The following is an 11,653-nucleotide window of genomic DNA, read 5'->3' as shown; positions in this document are numbered from 1 at the left end:
ATTTACTCATTCCCGTATTGGTCTTTCTTTAATATGAAACTTCTAGATGAGTGTTCAGATCCAAATATGTCAGTCTGACAAAAAAAAATCAGTGCCTTGATCCTATGTGTTTATGTATGACAGCAGGAGAAACAGTAGCATGCTGACCTTGGCCAGCACACAAAGTGTTGGCGCTTCCCCTCATGTGTGCAGACATTTTGTATGGATGTTGTTGATGTCTGGATGTTGTTGATGTCTGTTAGGAATTTCTTCCTGGTGGATGCTTTGCCTCGTTTCCTCTAAGACTTCAGATCAAATGGAATCCTGGAAATGACTCATAATATCCCTAAAGCCTGACACTAGGTCATCAGCATCTTGACAGGTGCAAAACAGGATGTTAACTTTTTAACACATTTTCTCGACCCCATATGTTGAAGTGTGGCAAAGAAAAAGGAAGGTGTGGAAATGCTTTGGTGAATCTCTTAAAATGAGCAACTGTCCACAACACTATTCCATCAATAGGACAACCGTGTATCTTACATCCTGAAGTCATCATACTCAGACTTCTCCCTTCTCCCAGGTCTTAATTATATTCCCACTGGCAAGGTTTAGTGCTCAAAGATTGATCTTTGACAGATCAGGAGACATCTCACATCTCGTTTTTATTTGTCACAGATAATTGTGCTAAAAATCTTGTCTTGGCCAGGACTCCTCTGTAAATGAGATTGCAAATCTCAGTGAGACTATATGTCTGGTTAAATACAATAAAATAACAACATTAGGCAAATGATACGTATAATTAGTACAATAATCAAAGAATCAAACTGAGACTTTTAACTGAAGAAACATTAAAAACCACATGGATCTCTTTTTGGTCGTACTTTAATTTTCTGCCAGCGGAGCAAAAGTATAAAGCAGCCTAAAACAGATGGTAACGTCAATCAATTAAACACAAACGAATGTGTTGTAATAGTTGTGCAACAGCTATTTTAAATGTGTAGTATTCCCGTGTGAGGTAAAGGCTACAGTAGTCCTATGGTAATTACGCCACACCATCGTCACTCTTTTGAGCACCGCACGCTGCGTGACTCCTTATTACTCGCGCTCCTAAACAGAATGCGTTGAAAATGTTACAGCGGCATTAGCACTGTGTCTCCCAGTCACTACAGTCAGTTCCTTTCTGCATTTATTTTTTAATAAATAGTTATTAAATCAAAATTATACCACAGTTACTTCCGACCCTACAATGTGATTGGCTGAGAGGCGATCTAGGAGTGCCATTATTAGCCGATAATGCGCTGTAACCGAAGCTCTCCATGTATTACTCCGCCACATACAGGTAACCTAGTAAACAGCGCAACTACAAACAAGCAGCAACATTATCAAAATGAATTACAGGGAGTTCGTTAAATCTATTGGCTTCGAAAGCACTTGTTTCGATCTGAAACTGGAGGATGAAGCTATAAATGACCAGCCTGATTCCATTTACATCTATAATATTTATTGGGTAAGGCTGTTCCAGTGTTGTGTAAGTTTAGCAGCGAGCCATTGAATGGAACTATTTTAACCGGCTGGGTGTTTTTAACCAAACAGGTCGTATTTTCTCGTCCTCTTTAACTCAAAATCTTTCAATAAACAGCGATAATGGAACTGTGGTATAATCGCAATAATACACTCGAGGTTCGTGCTACAACGTGTAATATTGTTGTGCTGATCTACGGTACTCGGCCGCAGTGCCCCTACACTTCATCACGATTACTCAGGTCAAACAACCTGAGTTTACTGTCTGTGCCACGCTCATGTCTAAAGACTCGTGGAGACCGAGCATTTAAGGTGGTTGCTCCAAAACTGTGGAACACACTTCCTCCACATTTAAGATCAGCTGACACTGTAGATACTTTTAAAAAACAGCTAAAGACTTTCCTTTTTACGCAGGCGTTTAGTTAGTGGTGGAGGTTGCAGCCGTTGACCTTGTACACTGTATTTTATTTCTGTTTTATAGTGTGTGTTTTTGTGTCTTTGATTTATTTTATTTTATTTTCCGTTGTAAAGCACTTTGTGGCTTGTGCCTGTGAAAAGTGCTATATAAATGTATTTTACTTACTTACTTACAATATTACACGTTATAGCACGAACCTTGAGTGTATTATTGCGTAAATAACTGCTTATTCGGATTTCAAGGTTAATAACAAACTTAGCACAGTTACCATGCCAATGGTTGCCTAAGTAGCCATTTTCGTTGCTAGATGACAGTTAGCTAACAGGCTAGGTGTGGTTAGCACACCAGAACGGCGCTGCAGGTCAAGTTTATAAGCCAGTATCAGGTGATTCGCTTTGCGGGGAGACCGAACACGTCTCTGGAGGCCTAATGCACGGAATTATATCTGTTGGTTGTAATATTATGGTAAATGTCTACATGTCCGGACGTAAATGAGCCGACTAAGTAAAATTAGTCATTTGATTTGTCACTATGTTAGCCAACTATGCTAATGGTTCGCTAGCTATAACCCCAATGTGCATTTCTGTCATATTTAGTTTTTGTCAAGTGGTTTACTTTTTGCCAAAGGGAAAAGGTAATTTGTGCAATGTCATCGTGGTGAAAGAACATTTTAAGAAAAACGTGTTTTTCTTTATGGGACATCAGCGAAGCGACTTTAATCAGTTTAATCAGGGCTCTCAAGTTTTGGATTCATGTCAGAGTGTGAGAGTTGTTGACGGGGGTGGCAAACGTGAGTTGTTGAGCGGGGTGGGGGTTTGTATATCACGATCGATCGCCAATGGAGGGCGACATAGATATGGATCGGAGGTAAATAAACTAGGGCTGTGTTCGAAATAGACTACTACATACTGGATACTGCGTACTGGACTCAGTATATACTGGATACTGCATACTGGTCCTCGTAGTAGTATGCAGTACAGTTTCCAGTATGCGACAAAAGCAAAGCACACTATGGGGTCACGTGAACGTAGCGTTGCATGATGGGATGCAGTACACCACGAAGATAGCTCTGTTCGCGTACTGGAATATTTTGCGGAAGTAGTAGGTCATCCGGGTATGTTTCGCGTACTGGAAATTTTCATTTTGGTCACATACTGCATACGACATACTGATTTGGGCCTCGATCAGTATGCCAATAGTATGTAGTAAACTATTTCGAACACAGACTACTACATAATGGATACTGCATACTGGTCCTCGTAGTAGTATGCAGTACAGTTTCCAATATGCGACAAAAGCAAAGCATACTACGGGGTCACGTGAATGTAGCGTTGCATGATGGGATGCAGTACACCACGAAGATATTTTTCGCGTACTGGAATATTTTGCGGAAGTAGTAGGTCATCCGGGTATGTTTCGCGTACTGGAAATTTACATTTTGGTCACATACTGCATACAACATACTGATTTGAGGCTCGATCAGTACGCCAGTAGTATGTAGTAGGCTATTTTGAACACAGCCAATGTATTAATGGGCTGAACACCAGAAAATGGGAGAACACAAGGCTATTAGTGTCTACAGCTAAGAAATGTGAAAATATTTGTGTATAAATTTATAAAAGAAAATAATTAAATTAAACATTTTTGTTTGACTTGTGGGTCAACAAATGCACATACCTATTCATGTTAAAAGGAAATTGAACTGAAGTCTATTCAACTGATGTATAATTCACCTCATGCTTATTCAATGTTCAGCATTTATTGAAGTAATTAAAATATTTGCCATTGGGTCTAGTAAACAGTAAACTGTATCACTTCCTGGAACATTACATACATATAATAAATGTATTACTCATAATTACCACAAATGTATATTTAAAAAAATTGAATATTATACAATTTTGTTAAAAGAATTTTGCTTTCTGTAATAATCAAATATATATATTTTTATATAATAGTATGTAAATGTTGTAATAGTACATGCTGATACTATTTTGTGAAATGAGAAATCACTCAATGTTGCAGTCATGTCTTGAACAGGTTTCTGATCTAACACTACCTAACCCTCAGACCTAATCAGTGATGGCTAAGTTAGCTTGAGAAAGTAATCCGATTACTGATTACTCCTTTTAAAAGTAACTTAGTTACGTTACATATTACTTGATTTTAAAAGTAACTACGTTAGATTACAAGTTACTTTAGTAGTTACATTCAGCAGCAAAATTAATTTTTCCAATACTCACTTTATTGGAAGTGCATTTTTAACAGTAACAATGTATTGAAGCAGGTTCGGTAACTGAGGCAGAAACTGCTTAATCCAAAAATCCGGAGGAGGGAAACTTTATTGATAACGCAACCCTGGCACGCGCAGGCTCCGCCCCCCAGTGTCACTTAAAGGGCAAGACTCGCCGTGAGGAGTAGGAGTCGCTACAGTATCTCCTGACATTACGTTTGTGTAGCTGCGCGGTATTATTTGTAAATTTATTTGTAAACGTAATACAAGCGAACTGGGGTGGGTTTCCCGAAACGTTCGTAGCGCCAAGTACTTCGTAACCTCGTATGAAGCTACGAACGTTTCGGGAAACCCACCCTAGTTCAGTCAGACAGCTTGTGAAACGAAATACCATTACAATTTCAAGCATTTTAAAGTAGGCGACGTTAGTCAAAATTCCAGCACTTTTCAAACGTGGAACACAAAGCAACATTAAAATTCATCAGGTAAATGTTCCTTCCCCTGTTTTTGAGGAGTGTTTCTTTATACTACCACATATCGTTACGGGAGGACACAGCAAAGAATGACTTAAACGTGCTCGCGCTCTCACAGGGTCGCGCGCAGCGTGCGGAGTCGAGCGCTACGGTCAGACCCAAAAGTAGAACTGAGCCAAGAAGAAAGCAAAAATTTATATTTTACTAGGGAAAATATAAATAGTAACGCACAGTTATTTGGATAAGTAACTTTAATCTGATTACTGGACTGGAAATAGTAGCGCGTTATATTACTCGTTACCGAAAAAAGTGGTAAGATTAGAGTAACGCGTTACTAAGTAACGCGTTACTGACATCACTGGACCTAATTTACTGAAGTAATACCACATTAGCTAACAGTTCAAGGGGAAACATTCCTAGCAAGAGTTCACTTATTTTGAGATAACTACTGAGTAAAGAATGTTGTTTTAGAATCAGTGCACTTGCACAGGTTTCTTAGGTAAGTAAGTAAGTGGCAATAAGCGTTTATGTTAACCCATTTAGCTAACTAACCCATTTAGTTTAGCTAGATAGCTAATAAAAGTAGCAAGTAAACAAATAAAACAATTGCTGACCAACTTTCATGCCTGTATGGGGTTAGTAGGCACCCCTCTGTTATAGGTTGAAGAATTATAACTCTTTTACATGGCTAGTTATTGAAAGTAACGTATACACGTGTAGATTCATACGGCTTTTCTTTTTTTTAAACGAATGCTTCTTAAGAGCAGTCAGGATGGCCGAGCGGTCTAAGGCGCTGCGTTCAGGTCGCAGTCTCCCCTGGAGGCGTGGGTTCGAATCCCACTTCTGACAATGCACATCCTTTTCATTCACTCAGCAAATCTAGGACATTTATCTTCGATTTGAGCACTTTGTATTAATAGTCTAAGAACATCGTTTTTACACTTTAAAGACAAAGAAGCTGTCTTTAATACTCTGACATCTCTTGCTTTCCTTATAATCTATCCTATTTGGTAAAGACTGCACTGAACGTGGCTTCTGTATAGCTGACCTTTTCACCTGGAAGGGAAGTCTCTAACAAGGATGCTTTCTGCTGCACAGTGTAATGATTGTAAAGATGATTTTATAGCAAAACAAGGTCAGTCGATACAGAGATAAACATACAGACAGCCAAACAGTTGGGATGATAAAAGGTTACAATGTCTGATGCATGCATTTGATCTGAATTGGAGATTGTTTATATTCCTTGTATAATTGGTGGCTTTCGGGGTCCTTCTAATGCTTTTGCTGTGACTAATGACTGATAGTATTGATACTATTTTGTGAAATGGGAAATCACTCAATGTTTCAGTCATGCTTCTTGAACAGGTTTCTGATCTAACGCTACCTAACCTTATTTACTGAAATAATGAAACATTAGCTAACAAGGGGTAGTTTGCTAGATAGAAATGTAGCTAGGTAACACTTTATGTTAACCCACTTAGCTTGCTAACCCACTTAGCTTAGCTAGTTATCAATTTTATATAGCTTAGCCACTTAGCTAGCTAAGTCACTTGGCTTAGCTAGATAGCTAAGAAAACTAAGACGAAACCAAATAAAACAATTGCTGACCAACTGTCATGCGTGTATAGGGTTAATAATCACCCATGTGTTCTAGGTTGAAAAATTATAGCAATTCTATATTACTTAGCGAATAACTCGCTTAGCTAGATGGGCAAGAAAAGTAGTAGGTAAACAAAACAATTGTTGACCAAGTTACATGCTTGTACGCACGCGTTTAGTAATATATCATAAGATAGTAGTGATTTTTTTTCCAGGGATGTTCACAGCAGTCAGGATGGCCGAGCGGTCTAAGGCGCTGCGTTCAGGTCGCAGTCTCCCCTGGAGGCGTGGGTTCGAATCCCACTTCTGACAATGCAATCTTTTTCATTTCCTTTTGCAAATCAACTTCACATGTTGTCTGTAAGTAATTAAAATAATTGCCAATGGGTCTAGTAAACCCATCAAAAATCAATCAAAATGTATATAGCGCTTTTTACACAAAGCAGTGTCCGAGTCCAAGCCCCCGGTGAGCAAGCCAAGGAAAAACTCCATAAGAGCATGAGGAAGAAACCCTGAGAGGAACCAAGACTCCACTGGCCAACGCCGGTCACCATAACAGCAATTAAAGTGATAGTAAAGCAAAGAAAATATGGGAAGGATAAATGCATCTCATCTTGGTGTGTATTTATATAGCGTTAGTTGCTAAGTAGTTTGCTAGATAGAATTGTAGCTAGGTAACACTTTATGTTAACCCACTTATCTAGCTAACCCACTTAGTTTAGATAGATGACCAAGAAAAGTAGCAAATAAACAAAATAATTGTTGACCAGCTTTCATGCCTATATCGGGTTAATAATCACTCGTTTTCAAAGTTCAAGAATTTACATTCAGGCTGATTTATAGTAATTTATTTTTGTATGTAATCGTTTAGCAGTCAGGATGGCCGAGCGGTCTAAGGCGCTGCGTTCAGGTCGCAGTCTCCTCTGGAGGCGTGGGTTCGAATCCCACTTCTGACAAATCTTTTCCTTTTCATTCTCTTTTGCAAATCACCTTCACATGTTGTCTATACAATTAGGTATCCTAATTTTATGCCATCGGAGTAAAAGTACTACAAAGCAGCCTGAACAAAAACTGGGACCCTAGGTTCTAAATTTCGTTCCACCTCATGTACCACATTATGATGTGAATGACAATAAAGTCTTATTGAATTTATTGAACATTGCCATACGTATTTTTACGTAAGTTAAAATCTACAGTGATCTTATGGTAATCACCCCACACCATTAAGAGTCAGAGCGTCAGCCTACGTTATGTATTGAGGTAATTAAAAATAGGTGTAATTGGATCTCCTACTCAGTAAACATAATCACTTCCTGCAAAAGAAGACTGATTTATAGTGATTTATTTTTCATGGCGGCCCCACAGCAGTCAGGATGGCCGAGCGAGGGCGCTTAGACCGCTTGCTTTGGAGCAGGCCGGTTACCTTCACCAGAAGGCCAGACCCCGGTGCTAGCAAACCTTTTCAGCCTGGAAATCCATTCGGAATCTGTCATGAGGCTTGGCAGACTTGCTTTTTATTTGTGTAGATGACTCCTTTAAATACATACATACATCATACATTTAACTGTAAATGGTTTGAAAGGGTGCAGCATTTAAAAAAAATATGAAAAGTAGGGGTAATGCCTTATATTATAGTTAGCTACTTATAAATGTGTTAGTTAGCTACTCACTTATAAATGTGCTATTACAATAAATACAGCACGAGAAAGACACGAACAGCTACGATAAATTATAACGTTAGCAATAAAGTTAACGATGCGTTCTGGCGAGGGTAAATTAGATAAATAAATAAGATAAAACAATTTTCCGGTCGTGTAAAACGAATAAAATCGTAAAGTACTTACCATTTCGCTGTTTGTGTCTTGCGAGATTTAAAGTACGCGGTTTTTCGCACCCCCCGCCCCCCTTCCCAGCTTCCTCCACCCTCCCCCCCCCCTTGGCTGTGATTGGCGCACCTCTTACCATTCCTTAACTTTCCAGCGGTTTCCTTAATATTCCTCCGATGTGATTGGTGTGCCTCTAAACATTTCTTAACATTTCTCCCGCTGTGATAGGCTTGCCTCTAAACATCCCGTAACAATATTTTACATGTTGACGGACTATCAGGCGACAGCTGGTCGCAGTCTCCTCTGGAGGCGTGGGTTCGAATCCCACTTCTGACAAAGCACATCCTTTTCACTTCAGTAAATGAATCTTATCAGTCAGTCATTTCATGTTCCATTTGCTTGTGTTGTCATTTCAGTTGTCATGCCATATCGTTTCTAACTCAGTCCCTTGTCATTAGTTCTTTGGTGAAGAGTCTGTTGTCAGGGTGTATGATGTCTTGGTTCTAGATATAAGTAAACTGACTCAGGACTTTAACTGACAATGATTTTGTCAGATAAATCTCTCTCTTTTCAGCATTTGTGTCCAGCTTCTGATTGCTCTGTGAATCTGGTTTTACAACAATGAAATATGGAGACAGGGTTGGGAGTTTCCTATAAACATTTCAGATAATAGATAGATAGATAGATAGATAGATAGATAGATAGATAGATAGATACTTTATTGATCCCAGAGGGAAATTCCTGAAATAATAATAATAATAATAATAATAATAATAATAATAATAATAATGTCCTTCTAGAAAATCAAAGCAATGGTGTACACAACAAGGTGATGGTTAATGCATGTTTCATTCATGTTTAGTCGACAAAAGCTTGTTATGTAAAATACAGTGAAAATTCTGAATTCAAATATTAGCAAGAAAAGTAACACCAATAATATCCACCCTTGTCCAAAATCTGAAAGGGAATGCATTTTAGTACCATTTCTTTACACTGTACTTTCATTTTCTAAATCTTTTTCACATACACTCGGAACATAAGCCTCTTATAGCTTCATTGTGTAATTTTCATTGCCAAGTTCGAAAAATGTAATGTTTCCAGAGATCAACTAAAGAGTCTGTAAAGCCTCATTGTTTAGGTATTTTAGTTTGTTTTAGGATTAAGAATACTAGATACTCTAGTAGGTTGATGTTTCTTAGAAGTACTGTAGTTGGTAGAGATAATATTTTCAGCACCTCACATGGACTGGTGATTATTCCATTATTTTATTTGGCATTCTAGATGAGTATTAAGGAATTCAGGAAGGCCCCAAGAGGAAGAGGGTTTATCCCATTGGGAGTGTGTGTGTGTGTGTGTGTGTGTGTGTGTGTGTGTCAGGACATCAGCTGCTATTCCTGTTACTCAGGGGGTGACCCTCTAGGGTCTCACAACGTATGACTCACAAGAAAGCACATCCTAGCCAAGACTGTTTGCCTAGCCAAGCCCCTTATGTCATACAGACAGATGGCAGAACAAGAGTTCACCCATGGTGTGTGTAAGGCTCGTTGTAGGAAGGGGATCTCATTGGTGAATAAGCATCCCCAGCCCCCAGTTACCAGAAAGGTCTGCGCACTAGTTTGTTTGGAATGGTCTTACAAGCTGCAGATGACTGATAAGAAAGTCATCAACATGTCACTGGCATTGACTCACATTTACATACAGCCCGTGTTCAACAAGCCATTTCCTACTATTTTGACTATGTTCATATATGTGGGTACTTGTACCTCATGAGACATTACAATGACTAATCATGACCAGTTAGGCAAGAAAATTAAAGAAATGTGCCACTATATACATTATATATACATTATCCTTTATTTTGCCAATAGTAAGATCTGCATAATTTTTGAGGAAAGGTGGTTGGCCTTTTAAATTGGGTCTTTGTGCAGTCTATTGTTTAGAGCAAGCCAGCTTTTCTTTTTCCCCTGTCATTGGGAAAAGTGTGTAATAAATTATACTGTACTTTTCCTTTATTTTACTTTTACAGTAAAGACTATTGAACATTGGTATGTGGGGTTCAATGGAAGGAAACACAGATGAAACATACAAGCATTTCAGTAGTTGAAAAAGTATTAACTGAGAATGGAGCACTTTTTGTAAAAAAATATATATATAAAATCTTTACATTCTTTTACCATCAAATGGATATGGCCATATCAGAGCTGAGGCTTTTTATAGAGTGTCTCAGAATAAGAACTATTCTCCTAGGACAGCCATTTAAAATGCAATGGTTTAGTAAGACTAGTCAGAGAGATTAGTCAATTCACCTGTAGCTGGGTACGGAAGCGTATTAGTAGGGATACCCCATCAGCTAAAAATACTGTTCTCCACAACATCTTGGAGTTAGTGATATTGTTGCTTAATATGGGCACTATAGCAAATAGTTTATTCTGCACCATCACATCTAATTCAGATCAGGTTTGATTTGAACTGGTGGGTGGAATAAGATGTTTTTCAGCAGAAAATACATTCTGCAGTTCTGTATCTCTCTATGAGGAGCACATGAACAGCAGGACTAGTAAGTAGTTGAATGTCAGAGCACTGTTTTTATGAGCACCTCTGATGTGTGTACATTTAAAGTGGAAGGAGGGAACACCTTTAACTCTTAAAGATCATTTTTTCCTCCACCCTTTCCTCATTCCATCAGTCATATCATGTCCCCTCCATCCTTAAAAATCCCTGAACCCCAGACCTTATAGGCTTATTATTGTGTTATTATTATTATTTCACAACATTTTATAATTATTCATTATTATTCAACGTTTTTAACTAGCAGTTTTACTTGAAATGTTTTACTTGAATATATGTCCCATTTCAGCATATCCATTGTGATCTAATCTTCATACACAAATAGTTGACATCAGCCAAGTTTGGAGACTTACTGGCTTTCTCACGAGTTAGATTTTTTTGTTGACACCACATCAATTTCAGCGCTTCCATTAAAGGCAGAAATCAGAACATGCCTGCAGGTAATTGGGGTGTGAATATGGCGTCTTGAGCCTTGCCAGAAAGAAGGATGTGGTTTTACTCCCGTATTTCACCTTTTGGCAGCCACTGCACCTGGAGACAGGAACACACGGTACAGAGAACAGATTAGCTGCAGCTCTTCTTAACGACTGCACACTGTCATGGAACATTTGCCTGGCAAAACTTGCACAGATGACTTCTTGTACAGGACATAGTTTGCTGTATAAGGGTTTTAATTACTTTTAGATGTTTGCGTTACATATTATCACGATTGCTTCTTGTACCTTTGTGTTCATGTTTTGAGAAAAAAATATTTACGTTAGTAAGATGGGCTGAAGGTGCACGTGCACTATGCACTATTATTTAAGGGAAGTCTGGGAGTGATTAAAACTGCAACGTGAGTCTCTAAATGCTATTTCTAGTTATAATAACTAGTATATATAATAACTATTATAATGCTAGTAATAATATACAAGTTGGGTTAATACTTACATTTGGTAATAATAATGCTATTTGTATTTTTGGAATATCTTGTTAAGTATAGAAAACGAATAAATACAACTTAATAAACAAAAATGTTATAGGCTATCTGTTGAAC

At 38.3% G+C, this 11,653-nt stretch overlaps 3 non-coding genes across 3 annotated transcripts; all 3 read left to right on the top strand.

Moving 5' to 3' along the window:
* The first annotated feature begins 5,390 nt into the window (after window positions 1-5,390).
* trnal-cag (transfer RNA leucine (anticodon CAG)) lies at window positions 5,391-5,473 on the top strand. The gene has a single exon. It is a non-coding gene; the product is annotated as a tRNA-Leu (tRNA).
* Window positions 5,474-6,452: 979 nt separating this feature from the next.
* Window positions 6,453-6,535, top strand: trnal-cag (transfer RNA leucine (anticodon CAG)). Its single transcript has one exon. It is a non-coding gene; the product is annotated as a tRNA-Leu (tRNA).
* Window positions 6,536-7,096: 561 nt separating this feature from the next.
* Window positions 7,097-7,179, top strand: trnal-cag (transfer RNA leucine (anticodon CAG)). The gene has a single exon. It is a non-coding gene; the product is annotated as a tRNA-Leu (tRNA).
* Window positions 7,180-11,653: the final 4,474 nt, after the last annotated feature.

The sequence above is a fragment of the Brachyhypopomus gauderio genome, chromosome 9 (assembly GCF_052324685.1).
Source record: "Brachyhypopomus gauderio isolate BG-103 chromosome 9, BGAUD_0.2, whole genome shotgun sequence".
Classification (NCBI taxonomy): domain Eukaryota; kingdom Metazoa; phylum Chordata; class Actinopteri; order Gymnotiformes; family Hypopomidae; genus Brachyhypopomus; species Brachyhypopomus gauderio.
This window is presented reverse-complemented; position numbering and strand designations above follow the sequence as displayed.